This window comes from Poeciliopsis prolifica, unplaced genomic scaffold, assembly GCF_027474105.1.
Source record: "Poeciliopsis prolifica strain line A6 unplaced genomic scaffold, Auburn_PproV2 SCAFFOLD005, whole genome shotgun sequence".
NCBI lineage: Eukaryota > Metazoa > Chordata > Actinopteri > Cyprinodontiformes > Poeciliidae > Poeciliopsis > Poeciliopsis prolifica.
This window is the reverse complement of record NW_026562380.1, coordinates 124,485-148,469: the sequence shown is the minus strand read 5'-3', so window position 1 is coordinate 148,469 and position 23,985 is coordinate 124,485. Positions and strand designations below refer to the sequence as shown.

Below are 23,985 nucleotides of genomic sequence, written 5' to 3'. Positions count from 1 at the left end.
TTTGTCAAACTACTAGGGAGACATTGATTTGGCTTGCTGCACACTGTAGGTGCTTAAAAAATTAAGTCAAAAATAATGAAGTTTGTTTTAATAAGTAGGAAAAATAATCAGTTTGCTGCTCCGCTAATCTCTCTTGCTCACCACAGGAGATGCTTTGTTCGTTTGTGCTTCTGTTAATATCTAATATTACCAAATATGCATGGTGGGATGGACAGACTGGGACCTCCTCTGCAGTGATGTGGGTGGCGCTCCGGTTTGCTGTGTTGAAAAATGAGCGGACCCTAAAGCAGAGCGCTTGTTTTAGAGGTTTGTTTACATAATAGGATCGAAATAGATTGATATTTGGACAAATACTATGGTAGTACTACAAAATATATTCCCTGCTCACTTTTCCAGGACTGAATTGTCATGTTACACAATTGTCCTGGACCTGAGCAGAGGTTTTCTGGAACTGATCAGGTTCTTTGCTGGAAATGTATAGAAAATAGTTTAGCACAAATTTTTAGATTTACTCTATTGGCATCTTTTGTCATGTTAGAAAAATACGTTTTCTGCATCTTTTGTTCTTAGTTTAGTGATTTACTGTTAGACAAAAACTGTTTCACAATAACCAAAGATGACTTTCATCCACATGTTACTTCTGTCTAAAATATTTTGCATACAAGTACTAATACATTACTAAGGGAGAAAAAATTATTTTGACATTCTTAATTTTAACAAACTGCATATTTGTGTAAAAAAACACAACTAAAGCCATCTCTGAGTTCCTGTAGCATTTTAACAATGCACCGGAGCTGTCCAATAACTTCTGAGTGCCATTGTGAGCGTGCTCACTTGCACCATGCAGGCAAATAAAACCGGTCACCTCTGTGCTCATTGTTGAGAAACAGCCTTGTAATTTCCTACTTGCAGGGCAAACTAGATTGTAAAAGAAGTGTTTATCTATAATAACAATCTGCAGCTCCATTTCCCCGTGGCGATGCTCTGCCTCTCAGGCAAGAGAGCACCTCAGAGGCTTCAGTGGGCAGAGAAAGGCAGGATGCAAATCATCCCAGTCTTACCTATTGTGGCTCTGTTTCGTGGGCTTCCTAATTGTTTACAGCATTAGTTTTTGCAAGGACTCCACACTGCTGCCCGAGTGGCACTAAGCTGTTTTTAGCTTTCCTCTGCGCAAGCTGGAAACTCTGCCTGAGAGCGGATGAAAACTCCCGTGCCAGCTGGGTTTAACATCTGCCTTAGAACTGAGATTCTGCAGGCATCAAGGCTCTGTTTGCTGATATTTCCAAGGAGCACAGAACACCACTCTGTTGTTTTATTCTCCTCCTTAGCCTTTGTGACACATCTAAAGATTCAATCTCCGTTTTAAAGACCCGATCACCCAAACTGTGGGCCTAACCTTAATTCAAGGCATGGTAGTTAGGTAAGGAACATGTAAATAATTCACTCATTTGTAAAGCTGCAAGGAGCCGTCAGTGACTTAATGGCAGTATCCACTCATGTGCGGATCTGGCACTGTGACAGAATCAGGTTAAGAAGATAGAGGGAATAAAACAGCATGTCACTTCAGCAGGGTGACTCTGATAGCAGAGCGGAGCTTTGTCTAAGCCAGAGTAATGCTAAACCCCAGAGCTTAAGTTAGTACCCTGGTAAAGCTAATGAGTGTAACTTGTTATTTCTTTATTTCTCTCATGCACTCAGTATCCTTTTGCATGCAGAACTGATGAGCAGTCATAGATTAGTCAACAGAAGCCGCATCAGGACCACGGCACACTGCAGTATATGGACTTCTCATTGTTTTATCGGTGCCATCTTGTTGTGCCATTGTTCATGAATAAGTCATCAGTCCTGCTCACGATTCCCCTCAGGCTTATTGCTCGTTCCACTGCCTCCGCTGCCCTGTGAACCCAGCTAAAGAGTTTACGGGAGATAAGAGGCAAAAGAGGTCGTGGGTCCAATAACTGTTTTTATCACCGGGGGTTCTGCAGCAGCGGCCGTTTTTATGTGCGAATCTGCCGGAAACCAATTCTTAATTAGAGAAGTTTGTGGACCCAGCAGCACTGGGCCTAATGGGGGTAAGAGGAATCAGAGAGGGGGTATCTGTGGAGTTACTAGATTGCTTTGTAACTGTGCCTGATAGCGACGCAGAGACAACAGCAGCGATGAACAAGGCCCTTTAAAATGTTTGGTTAGGAGCTGGAGCTATGTTTGTCCAGACAAGCCTGAGTCCTTTTTTTTTTAAATTAGTTCAGCTTATTGATTTCCTAGGAGGCTTATCTTTATTAAAGGAGCCTGTCTTGTCAATGGAATTACTGCCTTTCCCATCAAGGTGAGCCGATTCTACTTCCTATTATTGGGAGATATTAAACGGCTGAGTTTAGAGGAAATGCAAATTTTCAAACTAGCAAAAAGTTTGACAAAACAATATGAAGCTGGTTCTGTTTAATTTGATTAAAATCTAAAACTATCAGCACTTCCTGGTCCAATAAACTCACACTGAAAAAAAATATAGAAAATTCAAAGTACATTTATGCAGCAGGCCTCCTTATGGACTGAGATGGCCTTGAAAAGATGGCAGAAATTTGTGTCATGAATGATTTCAGTATTTTTCTATCATGTCGTAACAGTTTATTCATATTCCACTTATAATTCACAACCAAGGCTAAAGAGTGAAAGTTACTTCTAATAAGATGTCTATGAAGTTGACAGAGTTTAAATTTAGGATGCCAAAGGTCTCAACTTGTCTTTTGAAAATTTTCAATGGTTTGTTGGACAGTTTTGTTTCCACAGATTTCATAATTCATATTATTTGTTGTTTCTGTTGTTTGGTCTATTTAAGGTATATTTTGAGAGCAGAAGTGCAGCACCTGCAAGATGCAGACAAAATACTAATTTAAACATTGGAATTGTTGACATTTCTACTACATTATTTTCTGTGGTGCCACAAATTGTTTCTTAATTGTTTACAAAAAAATTACCATGCTAGTCTCAATGGATAGACTCACCCAGTTGTTACATTTAAACAAGAGTATAACTTAAGACTTTTTAAAACATATTTACTCCAGTAAATATCTTAAGGATAGCCGTGCACCTCTAATTAAAATCTTTCTCTATGCAACCCTTAAAATTTAATCTATGAAGTTCTTGCTACATCTGTGTATGTAATAGATGATTTTTAAGATAAATTTTAGCTACTGAATAAAAATATGTCATGAAAAATAAATTACAAGCACACAACAATATTATTAAAACCACATCATTTAAATAGTTTGGTGTTTAGTTTTTTCATCCACCTTTGACAGACGTGTGTTTGGGATAAAAGGCGAAAGTCACTCAGATTTTAATTAGCCAGCTTGGCAGACATCTTTAACCAGTCGAGAGATAATGACTAGGATCTTGTGTTACCAAGTTGCTTGCATATAAAAAGGGGGGAAAAAAATACGAAAATTAATTACTTATTTTCCCAGATGCAGACTGTAGAATCTTGTCCTTAATTATCCTTGCAATGAGGCACCGGTTGGGTCGGCAGAAAGTTCTGCGTTTTACGGGTAAAGGGAGTTCTGTCACACCGGTCCTGCTCTAAAACAAAGCTAGAAGGCTAGCCCCTTCAGAATGAAGTCCTAAATTTAGCAAACAGTGGAAGTGTGCTGCAATTTCCATCAGCTCCTGCTCCAAAGCCCAGATTAACCATCAGGCTCTGGATTGCTGGATTGCTCCGCAGTTTGTCTGATAATATCTGTTTCGAGCACAGACCACGCTTCTCTTGGTATTTAACAAAGATTAGCTTTAAATTGATGATTAACCTTTGTAATCCTGCAAGCATATCGAAAATGGCTTGCTTGTCTTTACCACAGCCCACAAAAGAGTCGCTGCATTATCGTTCAGGGGGAAATTGAAGCTCGGAAAGCAAATGAGGCGGTGTTATCTGGGCGTTGCTCGGCTGGATAATGAAGACAAATCTCCAGACTAGGGAGCCATCTCATAATGAATCCTAACAGATGATTTTTTTTTTTTGACTTCTTAGCGTGAATCTTTTAATAAAACTCCAGTGTGACCCTGACGAGCTATTGGTGGCTGCGTCTTGCCAAACAGTCGATTTTCCTCACGGGAATAGGGAGCAGCCATTGTTTAGACGGCTGTATTAGCCAGTAATCAGACATTAAATGAGTAATTTCTCCATATTTAACTTCAACCGGGGAGGTAATGGTTTAATTTACTGGGCAATGAGTTTTCCCATGCGGGTGCGCCTTGCATTAAATTACAGCATCTGTTGCTCCAAACATTCAGCTTTAAGACTTTTTTTTCTCCAATCATTTCAAACTCCAGCAGCTCAGAAAGAGAAGACCTGTCAGTAATTTATTTAAATTCTTCACCTTTCTCACCGTAAACCTCAGAGTCCATTCACAGCTCTTATATTGCAATTAGTCATTTATTCAATAAAGTTCAAATTCTCCTGCCAAAAAGCTTATTTCAACTCTTTGCCCTGATGTAAACATGCAACAAGGAGTTTGAAGAAATTGTCATATGTTTAAATGTTAGCTTTTTTAAGAGTATTTATAGTGGTGTGATGTTATTTTAAGGTGCACCTTTTGAAAGTTGTGTCATTTTTTCCTGTAGCAGCTGCTTCATCCCTGGCTTCAACAACATTTGGAAATTTGATTATAACTGTTTCCAATCTTCTCAGTGACCTTTAGCATGTTGCAACCAACAAACAGTCCATTCCAAAGCAGGTTTTTCAATATTATTCATGCAAACATAATTTTACAATGATGCTATATCATGTCCTCTTTAGTTAGATGTCCAAATGTTTTTTTGTGGGATAAACAGAGGCAGCATACATGCTAATTTAGCAACCAAATGATAGAAGCTGATTTTTAAAAAAGTGTTGCATTTGTTTTTGACATTAATATTTTATGCATGTTGAGGTTTTCTGTTGACCACCCACTGGATGTGCAACAGGGCACCAGCAGGGAGTATTTACATTTAGCTGGAGAAGCTTATATGTGCACAAACTTGTTCCTGTAAATGTAGACGATTCATCAAATTTAGTTTTCAGTTACAAACGCAGTGATGAAACCTTTCGCACATTTATGTAATTTATCTGGCTTTTTGTCCAACTTGCACCTTAGAAAGATGAGCAAAACTATGTCAGATTTATAAAATCAACATATTCAAACAATGAAACATTTACTCAATTTGTGAAAAAAAGAGGGATAATGTTTAGTTTTTTCCAAAATACTGCCGCTAAAATCCCATTTTTATGCAAAAAGCTTTAAAAACTGGGCACCAAGACCAACTTTAATATAAAATAGCTATAACAACATCGACAGTTCATTTCATTACCAGTTGACAGACTGACAATTTAAATATATATATTATTTCAATATAAAAAGCAACAGAATAATAACCGAGGCTCACCTTTCAGCATCATCTCTGCGAGACCAACTGAGACAATGAGTGTAAAGAGGTTAGCGTATCAACGGGTGCTTAATCCAATCCTTACAGAAATCCGGAGCAACCAAGCGGATCACAGCCCACACACCTCAATCCTATTGCCTTGCATTAAATGGATATAACATGCGGAGGCGGACATGTTGGTTTAAATAGTCCAGGTCAAAGTCTGTCAGGTCTCTGGTCATCCCAACAAAATACAACAGTTTGTGTTAATTTTATGAAAGATTACCCAAGAATATTATTTAAAAAATTAAAAGAACTTCTGGATTATACAACTGAGATTATTCAAAAGTTTTCCATGTATTCATTTTAAGACTCAACCTAAATGAAGTCTGAAAAAATATTCAAACTCGCAAACACTTTAAAACTCAGGAGTAATTGTTCAATTTGCCTTTTTGTCACAGTCATAATATTTCATATTGTTAATCATTCCAGTCTTTGGAAATGAACAAAATGCCAAGGTCAATAGATGAAAACATTGTGAGTTGTATTACCAAAAATAAATGAACTTTTTAATAATATTTTAATCATACACCTGCACAACTAGTGCTAAATTTGGTATGTCCATTTTAAATGTGCTAAGTTACATTTTGCATCGCTCCACTGTGTGAGAGGAGATTTGCTTGGATTTAGACGTCTCGTTTCAGCCATATGTGCTCATTTATTTTGGAGTTGATCGGCGAGTCTTTTAGCAGCTGAGTAAGAGGATTTAACAGATATTGAGGTGTGATTTACGGTGAAATATGTTCTACATGTGTCTGAGGAGCTCCAGCGTTTCACCTAGAAATATATTCACACTGATTTTTATTTGTTCTTTGAAAACGTAGCTTTTGTGTAACATTTCAAGGAAAGGTTAAGCAAAATTAAACTTCTACTGCCTTAACAGGAAGCAACTCTTGACATTCGTGCCATAAGAGAAGATTTTGTTTTCTCAAAATAAATAAAAACATATGTTATCATTAACTTCCAGGATGGAAAAACTCTTTGTTTGGCTGTCAAAAGGTTTGAAAATATATCTAGATGCTCTATAAGGAAGTATACAAAGACTATGGAACAAAGTAGGATACAGAGAAAAGGATCTGGATTAATGACGTCTCATTCGTGGTGTTAAAAACGGATTTTGCAACAAAGTCTGGAGCCTCGCAGGGAGCTGTCCGAGGTGCTGAAAGAAACTGTTCATCTTGCTGTTGTTTTTTTTTTTGTTTCTTTGGAAGGAGAAAACCCTGGAGAGCTCCCGCCTTTCTGCTGCCCAGAGGGAAATACTGCTCCTCTTAAAACCGAAATTGAACTTTCCAAGATGTTGTTACTCTGTCTTTGGTTTTATCTCATTTTCTTTTTTTATGGCTAACGGCAGCGAAGAGACACAAAGAAGCACACGTTTCCACGTCGACATCCAGGTGTGTCTGTGTTCAGGTTTGCAGCCACGGAGCCACGAGGAATATTTGTTAAAATGTACATTGTGGTTTTATTGCGCTCATATCCAGCGCCTTGTAAAACTATTTACCCTGTGAACTTTTAACACTGCGATGTTACAACCACAAACTTCAATCTGTTTTATTGTGATTTCATATAATAAAACCACCACAATGTATCGAAGAAACATAATATCCCAATATATGCTTTGCACATTTTTCACAAATAAAAATAAAAAAAGTGTTATGGATTTATATCCACTGCCCCGAAGTCGAGCATGTCTACCAGCTCTGCTCATTTAAAGTGTTTTAGTCATTCTTTTTTTTTCTTTTTGCTTGTTTTGTTTTTAAGTTGAGTTAGATTCTATGAACGTCTGAAAACATCCAGTTTTTTCACAGATTCTCTCTGAGATGTAGGTCTAGGCTTTTACTAGGTCGTTCTGAAACATGGATATGCTTTGAAGCTCTGGCTGAATGTTCAGGGTCATTTTTCTGCTGGAAAATATTTTTTTTCATCTTAAGTTTTCTGACAAGGCTCTGCATTCCTGTTCAGTTCCTGTCATCTTAACATTTATTTTTGTAAAAAGTACATACTCCTTACTTTTAGGCACATAAAGTAAAACAATGCATACGCTTTTATTTTTAGGAACGTTCTTCTTTTTTCTTGTGGCTTAACTTTCACTGTGGAAGATCCACAAAGTTTTAAGATTTACAAGTTTTCTGTCATTTGACAAGATTGAAGAAATATGTTTTCTTCTAACTTTGTCGAAATTGTGAGAAGAAATCAAACTACTTCTGGAAAAGGAAACAAACGCTTTAAAAAATGTTCTGATGACGATCTGAAACAAACTATTAGAGCACATGTAGATTAGAAGCATTAAATTAACCTTGAGGCCAAGATAACCCCAAAGGCAAAATGAAGTAAACACATGAACCGTGTTTCTCTCCCAGCTTGCATAAATATTTTGCAAGTTGGATTTCTCGGTATTGATGTTAGTATGGAACAAATACAAGTAGTCGCTGCTAATCCTGAATATCAATAACAAAGGAAATCACCATTCTCAGGAAGAGTCTATTTTAGCATTCAGTTATCAGGAAAATCACAATGCACAGAATTAATGTGTAATAGAATAAAAACAAAAGAATACAAGTCATCTTACTCACTGAATAGTTTAACTAACGTCAACAAATTAACACTTTTTACATCCCTCTATATTAACATTATTACATTCTTCAGTCTGAGTTTTGTGTGCAGCAGCATCCAGAGCTGAAGACCTGAACGATCTTCTCTGGGGATGATTCTCATGATTCAGAACGGCACAAAACTTCCTGCTTTGGTCTGAGTGACAAAGGGAGTCGTGTCATTATTCTGCTGTCTGGCAAGGATGCTTGAGATAGCACATTGAGCCGTGTAATAGAAAGAGTCTCCTTTTTTAGTATCTGTTCTAAAAAAAAGAAAATCTGAATTTAAATTGTATTTCTAAGTCCAGCCTTGAGGTCTAAGTGTGACTTCTTCCCCCACATACAGCACACGACGGAGACCAGTTGGGTGAATTTCTGTAATGAGAGTCAATAACAAGAAAAGCACAGTAAGCCTCCCTATTGGACCACCAGTTCTGGGTACACAGTAGAGTGCCTGACAGACTGTGTCCTACAAATAATCACTACAAATACATTTTTATAACAGGTGATCGTATAGTGGATTTTCATTGATAACACAACTTTCAAATTAAATTCATACAATCTTTCTCTTATAAATAAATAAAATCAGGAAAATAAACATAGACAGCAGTCAAATTTAACAAACTATTTAACAGTAACCTCTAACTGAAACAGAACAAACAAACTGACAGACAGGCAAATATAGCAAACCGACAACATAATAAACAAACTGACAAACTTAACTGAAAAATAACTGACAACATAAATTTCTGATATTTAACATAATATAATTACCTGTAATGAGTGTCAATAACAAGAAAAACACAGTAAGCCTCCCTACTGGTCCACCAGTTCTGGGTACTGCAACAAAACTCCACGTTAGTCTCAGAATACAACCACCACTACTTTTCAGAAAGAAACTGGACTTGACCTACCACAGTAGAGTGCCCCACAGACTGTGTGGAATCTGCAGTTCTTCCTCCTTTTATAGGCAACCAGTAGGGGGCGCCAAAAAAAAACACTCACCACAGGACAACCATGAAACCCATTCTAGCAGAATTTAAACTGAACAATTTCAACTATGTTACATAAGCTTAATTGACTTGTTCATGACTTGTTCTAAACCTTTTCAACCTGAGCCTGAACACTGGTAGCTACATTTCTAATTATTCTCTAGAACTTTTCAGTTAGACTCCTTTTCTGTGCATTTTCATAACTCTGCAACAAAATGTCACATTTTTCAATTACTGTCTTAATAACTGATAATGATACAACTTTTTTAAAAAAGTGTTTTAAAAATGTTTTTATTGTTCTGTGTTAATTCTCTGTTTGACCCATTTTGACTAAGAAGGAGAAAGTAAATCTATGCACCTAAATATAAGGTGTTCATCACTCTGGGTTCATTGGCATTTGACATTATGACATTTCAAAAGTCAGATTTCTTTTTTTTCCATCTGATTTTCTGTTTATTTTTTTACATGCACTCTTTAACAAGTCCCATTTGGATCCAGATCCAGTCTACTGATGGGCAGCCAGTGTGTCTGTGGGGGTAAGAATCAAGAGTTTATCGGTTAAAATCGGATCTTTTAATTAAGAATTTTCTGTGCTCTCATTTTTTAATAATGCTCACATTTTCATTTTGTGATAGCTTGTTAAGTGAAGCTTAATATTGATCCCCGTCTCCTAACTGTTTTAAATCTAAAAATGTTTGAGTCTGTCCAGGCAGAGTTTACTGTTGTTCTCGGACTGAACTATCTCTAATTCTTCACTAAATGTGGTAAAACATGAGCAGATAAAAAATATTCCAATAAGTCCATGACTTCTTTAAAATCTGTTTCAAATTAAACAGTTTTTTGTGACTTTCTTGTAAAAATTACTATTCATGAAGCAGATTTTCCAAATATTAATTATTGACTGTGTGTAGTTGTAAATGGAAATAAGTGTGAGCAGCAATAATCTGGGGTGTGCTCATCTTTCCTTTCATTTTTATCCTCCAGGCTATGAAGTGATTTTATTATTGATATTTATTATGGATTTTTCATGTTCCTGAACACACAAGGTTGATTTTAGGTGAATTTTTTAAATCCACACAGCCTCAAAACTAAATATGCTGGCATGTTGGTTAAATGACCCTGAGTAAAAGGTAGCTCAATCACACTCTGCAGAGTTTCACCTGTATAGTAACACACTTTATGTTTTTCAAAACAAGTTTATGAGTCATTGGTATCAAAGTCTGGTTGGAACAACTACCTGCGTCCATATTTCAAACATATGACTGAGAGCGTTACTTTCAGATGACAGAAAACGGATCAAATTGAAAAGGCACCAACACGGAAAGAAGCGCAAGCTCCGAAATCAACACCTTCAAGGATAATTAAAGTTTTCAACCAATACTGGCGTCATGTGGTTTGGTGCTAAGAGGGACAAAAGCGAACTTTCAATCAGCAATATAAAATACAAAGCAACAACAGCTGCATCTTTATGCAAGTCTCCAGGTGTGACATGAGCGGCAGCATTGTCCCAAAAGTTTTTTCTGCTTTTTGCAAATGTTTTAGATCTGCTCAACAAAGCAAATCCACAAATAGGCTAATTTTCCACCAAGAATTTAGAGTTGCATGATATTATCTGCAAATATGCAACCGTATTTAGATAATTAGGGGGCGGTTTGTATTCTCCAGAGACACAGTGCCATTTTATAACACACTCATGTAACTATGCTACACTGAGTTGTCAGAAAGATCCTGTATATATAAAAAACACAACTTTAAAGAAAAGAAATTTGATTTTGCATCATAGACATATTTGACTCATCAAAACTGGCATCTTAACAAAGCATCACCATGCCCACCAATGATGAGGTTTACAATCAGAAATGTTGCAGTTTGTAGGAGCTCAGCAGGTGTTTGCTAATTGCTGCTGCCACTAGTCTAGTGGGGACTGCAGCTCTGAAGGGGAGATTTGATGGAAAGCAACACTCTCTTGACAAGAGAATGACATCATGACATGATGTAAAGCTAAAAAAAAGTCAATTTTGCTTCATGCCTTCCCCGACTTCAAAACCAGTTCACAGGAGCTTTACCAGTTCAGAATCTGTCAGATATTGAACTGGGAGTATGTCAGATGCTCACCAATGGCTAAAAGAGTTAAGAGACATTTCGCCACACAATAAAGCCGTTTCTATAAAAATCTAAGCCTGCATATATAATCTTTATCTTTGGTAGATTTGAGAAAATCTACAATCATTTCAAATTATTTAAATTATTTTCCCCAATTCTTTTTTTAAAGATGTCATAAAATGAGAAAATCATTAAGTAAATCATTAAAAGCCCAAAAATGAGAAAGGCAGTCACATCCATGATGTATGTACTTAAACTTCTGAATTGCAGTGCGTTTCTTTTTATATAGATGTTTCTTAATAAAGCCTATATGACAGACTATAAACAATAATGATAAATAGAGCTGGCATGGGCCTGTCTCATCTGCGGCAGGCGAGGAACAAAAGTAATGAATAAATAACTTTGCCCATCATCAAGTGGAATGATAAATCTTCTTTATAACACAAGGCAATGATGGCTGCATCGAGCCTTTCTTCGCCCTCTTGATGAAAAAGTGGCTTGTGAGATCTATTCACTCGAAGGCCCTTGCAATGTCTCTCGTCTCCTCGTCCGCCCACTCCAGTCCTCCGTCCCTTCACTTTCAGAATGGCAGTAAATTAAGCAGAAAACAACCTGTTGTAAGACGGCATCATCAGACTCTTTGTGTCTTTAATAAGCCTTTCCCTAAAGGCTGAGCTCAGACACGGAGGCTTTTGATAATGAGGACACAGCAGCAGCGTGTCAATTCATACTGTATGCTACCTTTTCCCTACATTTTTGTTAGCCGTCACGCTGAATTATGACCAGTGATGTATGGTGACGATCACATGGAGAATGTGGGACTTTGCACCGTGGATTGCTGCCTGCTGCGCAGTCATGAATTATGGAATTTGGCACAAATATGCAAATCTGAGTATTAGCCTAGTTATACCCTGGTACTGTAAGTTGCAGTCACTTATCTATTATGCATGCACTAAAGGACGGGAGTGAAGAGGTCCTGGCAGCCAGCTTCACAGCCCTTTCTCAGTTGCTCATTTTCACATCATGAAAGGACATGTAAAGCAGAAAAAGCTAGCTCCAAAATGCTAACTCTCTGTGGTTCTGTTCCTCTGAAGGCTTGAGGGAGTGCAAGCTTGCCTCCACACTCAATTGCCAAGCTACTTAAAATAACAATGGCTTCCATAGGATTTGGAAGCCTGGAAGATACGCAGGGAACACGCAGAAGTTGCTGCTAATCCTCTAATTTCCTCCCACAGGGCTGATATGAAAATGCTGGTCTGATCAGTAATCACTCCTCAGGGGAGGCAGACAGAAGATCCAGTCAACAAATAAAATAACCTCTGTATGACATTAATATCACAATGCTGGGTGGGTGAGGGATTATGCCTGGGCGACCTAATCACAGAAGTACATCCAAAATAAACGGCCATCATAATGGAGGATGTGCAAGGTGCAAAAACTCAGATCTGACATCATGCAAAAAGTCCAGGGAGAGCAGAGCAGTGACGACTAAATTCAGAAGTTTAAAAGGGACATGAATGCATATTAGCAAGAAAATCAACCAATTATCAAACACATGTCAGCTTCTATTTAACATTTAAAAAAAATGTCACCACTCACACTGAACTACATTCAGCAAGACAGACAATAACTTTTCACCAGCCAGTCAAAATAAATAAAACAAACGTGATAACAGCAACACTCTTCTGTGTAGAAGACTAAGTACATTAGTGAGGTGCTTTTTAGAGGAAGCACAAAACTTGTTAAGATGTATTTATAACAAAGTTTAAAGCCAGGTTTTGTGGGAACATTAGCTGATAATGTAAGTAGCAGATTAAAGTCAGATTTAGCTCAGATATATACCACAAAACAAACATTGAAGTAGGAAGCTAACATGGAGCCACATTAGCAGTGTTGTGGTCGTTTTGTGCTCAAAGCTGCACTTGGTTAACATCTGTTGTCCCGCAGATTGTTCACAGTGACTTCAGTCTGTTTTATTATTCAGCCCATTATCAGTTTAGGACAAAAACATTCTTATCCCATTGTGATTAGATTTGCTGTTGTATGGGGAAGAGTTTAAGAACTGTAAATGACACCTTAATGAGAGCTCCTCTGGGAAACTCCATGCTGTTTCATTACCTAAACATCTGCTGCTAATTGTGATAAAGATAAAGTCCCCAAAACAAAAATTACTTGTCTTCTGAACAGCTACAAAACGTTTATCTTATTTCATATAACCAACATAATGTGTGTTAAAACTGTGTTATGACAACAGTATTAACGATATCGTCATCACTCACTGATTCATCTCTGCATCAGTTCTTGTGTATTCTGCCTGTTATTCTCCTCTTTGCTGTTTTTATCACAGGAAGTCATTTTGCTTTTATGTTGATCTCAGGAGCTGCATCATTGATGCTTCGTTTAGCTGAATGTTTGTCTGCTTCTGTGTCAGTGTCATATTTCCTTCGTACTTTTTGAAAAACGTCATTGTCTTGTCAACATTTCATGCTAAGCGCAAAAATAAACTAGAAATAGAAAAGTGGTACATGATGGTGAGATGAATCCTGGTTAGTTTTGTGACTTAAGCTACAGCGACAAATGATGCACAGTTTTGTAAAGCATTGAAATTCAAGACATACCCAAAACATTACCATTATTACTCCTACAGTTGAGGTGGATTGTTTTCTGTTGTTTGCAATCTACAATTTCACCTTTAGGTGTCACTAGTGGCCATTTGTTGAAAGGAGGGATTGCCTGTCAAAGATGGTGTGATATTAAAGCAGACAGTAATTCAGCTGCAGATATTGCTCAGTTAGTCAGAAGTTTAACTTGGATAACCTTTTCCCCAACTTTTATTTTTTAGAAATAATACACTTTGTGCCATATTTATAAAGGCAAACAAACAATCAAATGCAAATGCATTTATCTGACCTAGATAATTAATAAGCTTTTTACCTGCCTCTGCATTCAGACACATACGATTTGCATTTCTATTTATTTCTGCTACACCTTAGCTTTACCTCAAATGTTGCAAATGTTGTTGTGCACTTTTGACAGCGTGTAAAGCTGGTTCCATAAAGGCATCTTAACCAGCCCCCACAATAAGGAAAAGAGAACAACTCTGGAATTAATTTGCATTTTTAACAAATCTCATGTATGCCCTAGCTAATAGTTTTCATCCTTTAATTCGGCAAACAGAAACTCATCAAATATTAATCCCATTCTCTTGTTAGTTTGGATTGCTTGTGATTAGGAGAACATGTGGAAAAGAAAATGCACTTTTGTTTTGTTTTTGTTCTCCTCCTCCCCTCCTCTCTGTTCAAGTGGAGCCAACTGGATAAACTCCATCAAACACAAACCTAATAACGAGATATTGTACACAAGAAATGGCTTCTTCCCTCTTTTTTTTCTGTCATTCCCATATGGAACTCTGCTCATATTGTTGTGTACGCTGACCCGCCGTGTTTGTCCAGTCATACATCACAAAGACACCTGGAGGATTCCCGGCGGGATTTAGAAATCATAACACATCTTCAGACCACTGCCATCTTTACGGCCAGAAACATAAACGCTTTCTTACTGTCAGTTTGTCATCTCTGGAACCCCAGTCCTGCTTCTAACAATTAGCTTCAGGAAAAAATAAAAACAAATGAAAGTGGGTGTTTTTTCTGATTAAGAAGTGGAAACACTTTATCCATCCAGGTTGATTAGTTTGATATAAAAATAATGAGGATGAGCCCACTTTCACTGTAGCCTGCTGTTCTTTACATTCATTAAATAAATCATTTTCTCACCAAATTGTTTCCTCTTATATAAGTTTTTTTGATTCATTTATCAAACACTTTTTCCATACACCGCAAGTCACATTTATTGGGACTCAATGTCAAGATGTGTAACAAATATTAAAATATTTTATTGTAGTAGCATAATCTCATTGAAAAAATTAGGGGAATCAAACTTTCATTATTATTTTTGCTTTACAACATTTATTCATTGGTTTATTTTTACAGAATTACAACTTAAACAGTTATTTGGCATCAATATAGCATCTAAACATTGTTATGGATAATTGGTGACGCTTTGTGTCTTTATGCTGCAGGTCTAAAACTTTTAGGGTTTTTATAATTTCCCTTACATCCTGCTCACTTAGAATGTGAAAAGTCTACCTTTGGTTCTTCTCCATCCTAGTGACCAGAGGGTAAAAACAATCATCTTTTTGGATTTTAACAGTTTTTCAACAAGCATCTTGGTTACTTTAACTGTACTATGTAAAAATCTCTGACCATTTTATTTTGTATTTTTGTGTTGGTTTAACTGCAAACATCGCATCATTTTACACCAGCATTCAAACAAATAGAGCATTCACTGCAGGATTTATCAGCTGTTAGCTCTGGTCTTTGCTTTAATGACTCACTTAAACTCTGAGGAGTTGGATTTCAAGAAACAGAAAGACTGAGTTCATGTTATTCCATGACTAACCTAACTTGTTCTCATATTTGGATTAACTTGTGAGTTTCAAACTTGGCGATCAACAATGAGGTGACAAATGGAAGATAATTCAGGGAGTGAACTCGGGCTGTGCTGCTGTTTCAGAATCTATGAAGTCCAACCAATTTGGGTGGCCTTTTTGAGATGCAAAGCATCCTGCATGTCATGTGGAGATTCTCCTTGTTTCTGATTCTCTGAGGTCAGAGACCATCTCCTCATTTTCCTCCCCCTCTCATTGCTATGGTTGAACACCACAGCCACTGAGTGATGATATCAGAGTCTGAATGTCAAACTTTACTATATCGACTAATCTCCATGTATTCAAACATTTACCATTGGTGCCAGAGTCAGAGCTCACAACAGTGGGAAACACAAAGAACGGCGCTAAGCAAGCGTTGGGCCAGTTTAGAATTAGAATCAGTTTGTGGAGGCATCCCTGGGGAAATGTTATATCTAAGAGGAACAGAAATTCATAAATTATCCATTTAAAGTTCCTAGAGGCTTATCATCCTCAAAAAGTGAAGTATAAATTAAAATAGTGCTTCTCTTTCATTTTACTTAATAGTTAATTAAAAGGTACCAATAATGGTGCCACTGGTGATTTTGGTTGAAACTGTTATTTCTATACATGTTGTTTTTTTTCCCTACTGATATAAAATGTTTTTCTTTCAAAAATGTCCAGTGAGTTAATATGTTACAAAACAATGTTTTCATTCTTTTATTTTAAGGTTTTTTACACATCCTTACAAGGAAGGCATTAGATGTCGTTAATATATTTAACAAGATTTATTTTAGTGTAGGGATCTTTCTGTGCACATCACTTTTATTTTGACAAATTTCCAATATAACTGAAAGTCAGTTTCATACAGATCAAACGAAGCTGTGAATTACCATTTAGATTTAACATATCTCAATGTAATGAGCTGTCTGAACCTATGAAGAGCTGCAAGAACATCATCAACCCACTTCTTCCTCTGGAGGATTGTTGTGCAGCTTCAGCTTGAACAACTACAAAAAGGTTGAACCTATTTTAAATACAAACCAATTAAAAACGACTTTTAGCTGCAGGACAGGATCAGGCTGATACTGATAAACAGCATCTTATGTTTCATTTAAATGTCATTACACAACTTATTCCAATCAAATACCAACTAATGCCTTTGAGAAATTGAGCGAGCTGAAAGCACCGGCTCGAATGAAGCCAACACCTACATGCTCATAATCAAAGGTGAATTGTTGCACAGCCTGTGGCAATTTGCATCCAGTGGAAATTCACTTGGCTTGGTCTAACATCAGATATAGGAGATGTGGTGCTGTGAAGGGTAGGCAGTGTGCAGAGCCACATTTCCACCAAGAGCTGGAGAGTGGTAATTATCATCAGCTGCTCTTGTCTGATTGAGTCTACCCTGCAACTACAGCATGAGATTAGTCACTTTTTATACTTGCAGCAGTGTTCAGGGTTGGATGAAGAACTTTGCCTCATCTTTAAATGCCGTAACTTCACGGATTTCAGGGAAAACTTTTAAAGAAACTAGTTTGTGCCACACTGAACAGGGGATAATCCTACAGAACAATGTGCTCCTCGAAGCTTCTGGAGCCAATTTATTGAATGTAGCATTTTAATTAGCTTGATCAATACTCTATTACAGAGGGTTTAAATGTGATCTGCAGAGAGAAGACAAAGCGCTCAGCTGAGTGACAGACAAGCTCAGACACAACAGATGCAGCTCACCCCAAAACAGATGACTGGATTTGTACTCCTGCACATCAAATGTTAAATGATCTTTTTAGTCAGTCCCTGCATGAAAGCGTCGCTGAGTCTCATAAAGTAGAATAAATCATTGGTTACCTCCTCCGGCGGGTTTGGTGCTGATCCCAGCGCGCCTCTCGGGTTCGGGTTGCTCTCAGGAGCGGAGGATGTAGATGATGCTGAACACCGGAGCGCGCTCCTGCGTCCCGCCGGTCCCCGCACAACAAACGCGTCCGTCCCTTCCCACGGCCACTGTCATCACTGAGTTGGTTCGGAAGCGAGCAGACTCCCAGCTGCCAGAACGGAGCGCTTGTTTGTTCAAAGCAGACGACTCGGCTCCGTCTCCGAGGTTGTGTGCAGGAGGAGCGCCGTGGCCACGCCACCGCCTCAGCTCTGCGTGGCAGACAGGAGGGAAGCGGGGAGGAGCCGTTTCCCGTCTGACGGTCAGGACAAGGTGCTCCCCTCACTGATGCGCCTCAGCAGAACCATTTCTGCTCAGCTTGTCTTTCATATTTCCTTAAATAGTTTGCGCAGCTTCTTGAAGGTTCTATTTTTGGTCTCATGTGCACAGAAACCAACCAACGAGTCCAAACTGTTTGCAATGCGATACTGAAAATTAGTAATTCAAGAAGTAATTCTAAAATTCTACAGATTGATATTTATGAGCATACAGAAGCATTCAGCTTCTATGCGCCACAGATCTGGAACAAACCTCCGGAAAACGGCAAAGCAACTGAAACACTGAGATCCTTTAAATCTAGACTAAAAACCCACCTGGTTAGAGTTGCTTTTAAGTAATGAAACACTAACTAACATTTTGATGTGCAAATACATGGAAAACCGTAAAGCAAATATGATAAGTAATTTCAAACTTTCCTTCTTGTGGCCTATGGTCTATCCATTAAGAAAACTGGAAACTTTATATTTGCCCCTCAGATCTTTGTGTTTAGCACTTTTCCAAAGTTTGGGTATGAAGAGATTCGTAAAGTGTGGAGTAGATTTATTACAGAGCAAAACATTTTAAGAGTTTATTTCTGTTGATTTTGATAACTGGCTTTGAGTGCATAAAAATCTTGAAGTTGAGTTTTTCTGTAGGCTAGCAGCAAAAGCAGCGACAGAACCATGTCTACTGATACATGTATCTATGTATCTATGTATCTGGTCAGGTCAACTCTCTGTTATTATGCTGGGAGTTCAGACTGCCCCAGGGCAGCTGTGGCTACTATCCAGTAGTTTGCCACCATCAGCGTGGGAAAATGTGTGAAAGGGTGAAGCACTTTGGGATCCTCTGGACTTGATCAAAATGCTATACATTGTACAGGACAAAATTCATTCATATACATTACATTTTTTAATATAACATGCATTAACAAATGATTTTATGAAAAACAAATATTTTCTAAAGTGGGTTTAAAATTTTCTCAGGTTCAAGATGATGCAAATATCTATACCACGAAGAGCTAGAAATACTTACAATGCAATAGAGTATTTTTTGTAACACTTATCTGTATTACCACGCTTTTATTTTCATTTTTTATTCACATTACAGATCACATACTTGCTCAGGGGATTCTGTGGAAAGGCTTTTAATTGAAAAAGACGAGGCAGCCTTGCTGAGCAGCTTGTATGTGACACAGGTTATATTTTTGAGAGCTGCTCCAAATGGAGCGAACCGAAGCTGTGAGCCATATTTTACAACAGATTATTTCAATATGGAGCGCAGATAATTTCATGCAAAATGTTGAGCTTGGTTGTTCAAATGAATATAGTGCCTCTAAATGATGACTCAAACATTTTCATGTTTTACTGACATAAAACATGTGAATTTTTGACCTGGTTTCAGAACATGTTTGTGTTTATAACTAAAAATCTGAAACATTTCAGTGTTCATTTTTCAGTCATGAACATAAAAAACAGAAATGCTTCTCTCTTCCTTTACATAATGCCTTTAAATGTTTAACTGCTGCAAAACTATGTTATTTATTGTTTTTGAAGGGGACAAAAGTAATTTACAACTTCACTGATCTTACAAACAAAAAAAGGACACAAAAGTTCAAATTTATTGTGGATTTTCACTCATTTCTTCTGGTCAAAATAAATCATTTTGGTTAAAATACATGCATACACGGCCACAAAAAAAAATTAATTCCACAGCAAGTTGTTCCTCTAACTCATTCATTTTGTAGCTGTCAACAAATATTTAATATCTGACCATTCTTCTCAGTTTGAATCGCTGTCCTGTTAAAATATCCAGCTGTGTTTAACTTGTTTAACTAAAGAGAATCCAAAGACTTAAAGGAAAGTCATCCATTATTCCATCCACTCCATGCAATGTGTCAGAACCTGTGACAGGTAAAACCTTCACAGTATGGTGTTCCCACCACCCTGGGCTGCAAGTGCAGCGATTTTAGGCTTAAAAGTGACTTTTCCAGACATTCTTCTCTTCACTTAGAACAAGTAGCTCAATCTTTGTTTTGCCAAACCATAAAACTATTCTCCAGCTGACATTTATCTGCCCTATGTAGGCAACTGCAAATTTCAGTAGAGGTTGAAGGTGTTTATTTTGGAGCAGGGCGTCTTATTGTTTGTCCCAGTTTATGAAGTTATGAACTGGGTTCACTGCAGATTAGCCATGAGCTGCTTTCCAGATTTAAAGTAAACTTAGGTTTTAAAAAGTTGTGCTTTCAGTTCCACTAAATATTTTCACTATACCTCCCAGGTTAAAGCCATTTTGTAGTATGACAGTGAAAATGTTAGAAAGATTAGAATTAATTCATTCTAATATGTGCACCATTTTTTGTTTTGAATTTCTTGATGCTATGTCATACAGCCATTCAACCATGGAAGGTATAAAGTATAAATAAATGTTAATATTTCAATACGAGGATGTTAAAAGAGTGGCTGTAAACTTCTGAAGTGTTATAGTTTATCAGCATAAAAAGTTTTCAAAATTAGCATAAAGGCTACATTTGATGAGATAAGATGTCAGCCCCATAACCTAGTGAGGAAATGAACTCAGATGTCTAATAGTCAAACGGTGGGCCATGAGAATACTTCATTATGTTGATGCTGATGATGTTGTGTTAAAGAGCTGCATGGAAGATATGATATCATATCATAGACTGTGACTCAAGACATTTCCACATACATCAAACCATGCTTCCTGTTGCTACAGAATGTTTCATTATAGATGCCACGGGAATCTAACAGAGGAAATGTGCTGTGACCAGGAAATGTGCTGAATGTGCTGGGAGGAAATGTGATAATATAGTACAGTTGCTTTTCTGCAGTATAATCATCATTATCATTATAGACAACGTTAATGTGGATCCAATCCATAGCAGGAAAAGGCTACAGTCTTTATTACCTGCAGTTTTCCTCTAATTTTCTCATTTTATTCTGTAATATTGGGAAATGACCGGAGCACTCCTACAATCAACACTAAAATACAATGTTTTGCAAGGGATTCAAACCTTCAAATGTTTCACATTTTTGCCTTGTTAAAAACACAAATGTAGATGAAAATTGCCACCATTTTAGATGACAAACCTATTTATGGAGTGGAGAGAAAAATTATATATGATTTTATAGATATAACTTTTAAAGGTGTGGAGTGCATTTGTACACATCATCTCTGAATCAGTGATTCAGTGACCCGCCTTGTGGGGTGTGCAATCCAACACGTCTAGAGATGCAAAAAAAAAATTAAAAAAAGGTTTGAAATATGTGAAAAACATCTCAAATCCACAGCAGATTTTAAATCATGCTCCAACATGAACCATAACATTCTAATTCAAACTGTATATCTTGAGCCACTGTCTTGCTGGAAACTGAGCTTCAGCCCTAATTTGCAGGTTGTTACTTGGTTAAATTATCACTTATACATGTTGGTCTTTTCTGATCAGAGCGCTCTTTTCCACACATCTGCTAAATCTCCTGCACCCCATACCATACCAAACCAAACAAAACCAAACCAAACCAACTTTACAAGGGGGCTCTTAAGGGTTATTTAGTATTTATGGGGTATGCTACCAATAATCCTGCTTCAAACTGATGTTCCCATCTGAGCTGTGGATTTCAGCAGCTCCTGAAGTCACCTTGGGTCTTCTGACTGCTGCTGAAATCAACACTCTCCTTGCCCAGGCTGTCAGTTTAGGTTGTTGAACATATTTTGTGAGTAGGTTTACATTTTAGTCATACTCTTTCAAAAGATGGATTGGTCTGTGCTCTGGGGCATGTTCAAAGATTGGGACATTGTCTAAACAGTTGGTGAAACGTAAAATTGCTTTAATCCTCTTCAGCACTTTCTCCCTGCTTGTCTACTGTGTTCTTTGGTCTTCATGATGCTGTTTGTTCTCTATGTTTGCCTAACAAACCTCTAAGGCCTTCACTGAAGAAATGTATTCATGCTGAGTTTAAGTTATATGCATGTACTGGTTCAGTGACATCTGAAAGCATTGGTTTGCTGTATTTTAGTTAGAGGAAATCAGAGTAAAAATAGTCTTAAAGCCATGTGTCATTTTACTTCAATGGTTGTGATTGTGGTTAGAAAACAAGGTAATCTTTGTGCAGGAGAAGAGAGCATCACTTAACCAACTGCATAAGTGTGTAACACTAAGATAACAGCAATTATCAAGCTGGTAGGATATAATGTCTGAAAGAAGACAAAGAAAGGGTCAGATATGCCTGGGAGCAACATCCCCCATTCATAATGGAAGTGTACAATGTGTGTCTAACATCCCCATCGACTAGGCTACCTACAGGAGGCTGTCTCACAATCCTGGCTGCTGCTGCTGCTGCTGCTGCTGCTGGATATTCCTAAAATGAGAGTCAATGAGAGGGCAAATGAAGGGCATATTTATTTTTGCTCAGTGTGGGTTTGTGGAAGGACAGACGGAAAGGGATCATATTTGATGGCTTTAAAAGGAATGGTGTGTTATGACAAAATATGGCAGCTGGCTGTAGATATTTAGTCTGGGACACTGAATAACTCAGCTCTCACCAGCAGCACTGAAGCTGACATGAAAATGTGACTAAATGAAGAAGGTCTTAGCTCTAATTGAGCACAAAAGAGGACTTTAAAATGATAGGGTAACAGTTTGAGGAGTGGAAATGGAAATTCTGTCCTTCTAGATACAAGAGAGCACTGTGTCTCGATTAAGAAATGGAAATGTTTGAAAATGTAAAATCTGAAACCCTAAGGGCTTCTCTGCATACTTTGAGGAGTGCTGGGGCGCAAGAGATGGGAAAACTTGCAGGCTGTACTGTGGCAGTGTGCAGATGTATTTGATAATTTATCAGGTGTCTGAGCGGAGCAGAAGTGATAACCTAAAGCCCAAAGCAAGCAAGACACTTTCATTCACAATGGTTGCAGCTAAAAAGGAATGTAAGGTGCAGAATCAAACTCTTTATTACTGTTCACCTTCCCTCAAACAATAACAGTTTAAATGTGCAGCTTAAATTATCATTAATTTGAAGCACACTGTGTCACTTTTGTCTTAATTTTATTCATGGTTCATTAAAACCCAGGGACGATGGGTCACATGCGATGTTCACCACACACATTGAGTCAGTGTATTCTTTGAGACTGTTTTATGTTGTTTTTTAATGTGAATGGCGTTTGTCAGTCTTTTTCTGTGGCACAACCAGAGTCGCATCAATGCTGTTCACACTTGTCCCATTGTGGCCTGGAAAAAGACTCCCACTGATTAATTTTTTATTGAGCAGACAAAGCTGAGCGTTGTTTCATGGTTCCCCAGAGAGTTGCATCAGCGAGTACCGACACCATCCTATCAGAGGCCAAACGCAAGCTCCATGTCTTCATAGCGAGAAGAAGTTTTTCTGTTTTTAAATCCCTCCTATCCGGGGGCTTCGCTTTACATTCACGCTGACTGAGATTTTGCTTTCAGAAAAGGTGACGGGTTTTTTTTCCTTTCTAATATTTCACTGTTTGTTGGAAAAAAAATTTGATGAAATGTAAAAATGAATTGTTAATTTTGAGTTCTGTTCATAAAAATAGGCGGAGATCCAATTTAATCTAAATACTCTGGCTTATTCCCAGTAGGTACATGCACACATGGTTAATTTATCATTTGGTGTGGAAGTCTGTACACTGCGGAGAAACAGGCGCTGTCAGTCTTTTACATTGCTGTGGAGGAATTTTGGCCTTAAGATTTTTGCTTGATTTCTACACGTTTTTTTTTTTTTCATCTCTTTGTGTTTAATCTAAATTTTCATAAACTCACATAAAAACCTGAATTTGTTGACCATTCAGATGTGAACTTGCTGGTATGTCTTGGATTATTTTCTTGCTGCATTATCTAGTTGGACATGATAGTTGGACATTGTCCCTCAAACTTTTCTGTTCAAGAGCAGAATTAATATTTCTACCATTTACAGATCATTTAGATTCTTAAGTAAAGCAACCACAGACCATAAAACCAGAATGTTTGACTGTAAGCATGTTGTTTAGGGTCAATAGTGGATGGAGAAACTTTGGAGTCGCTTTTGTTGGCCAACTGGCTTCTCCTGGGAAGATTACAATGTGCACAAATCTTTATCGATATTCTGCTAATTTTGAAAAAACACAATTCTGAAATTGTGATGTTTCTGTTAAATAAGAAAGGCA

The 23,985-nt window shown here is 37.6% G+C and overlaps 1 protein-coding gene across 2 annotated transcripts in view; it reads right to left on the bottom strand.

The window, feature by feature from the left end:
- Nucleotides 1–17,729, bottom strand: part of hs3st1l1 (heparan sulfate (glucosamine) 3-O-sulfotransferase 1-like1) — a 28,814-nt gene extending 11,085 nt beyond the window's left edge. Inside the window, exon 1 of one of the 2 annotated variants that reach the window (XM_055029115.1) lies at nt 17,457–17,729. The gene's annotated coding sequence lies outside the window, so the exon portion shown is untranslated. Of the gene's footprint in view, nt 1–5,415; nt 5,436–17,456 lie in introns of those variants that run through there. The other variant, XM_055029116.1, reaches the window with a different exon arrangement.
- Nucleotides 17,730–23,985: the final 6,256 nt, after the last annotated feature.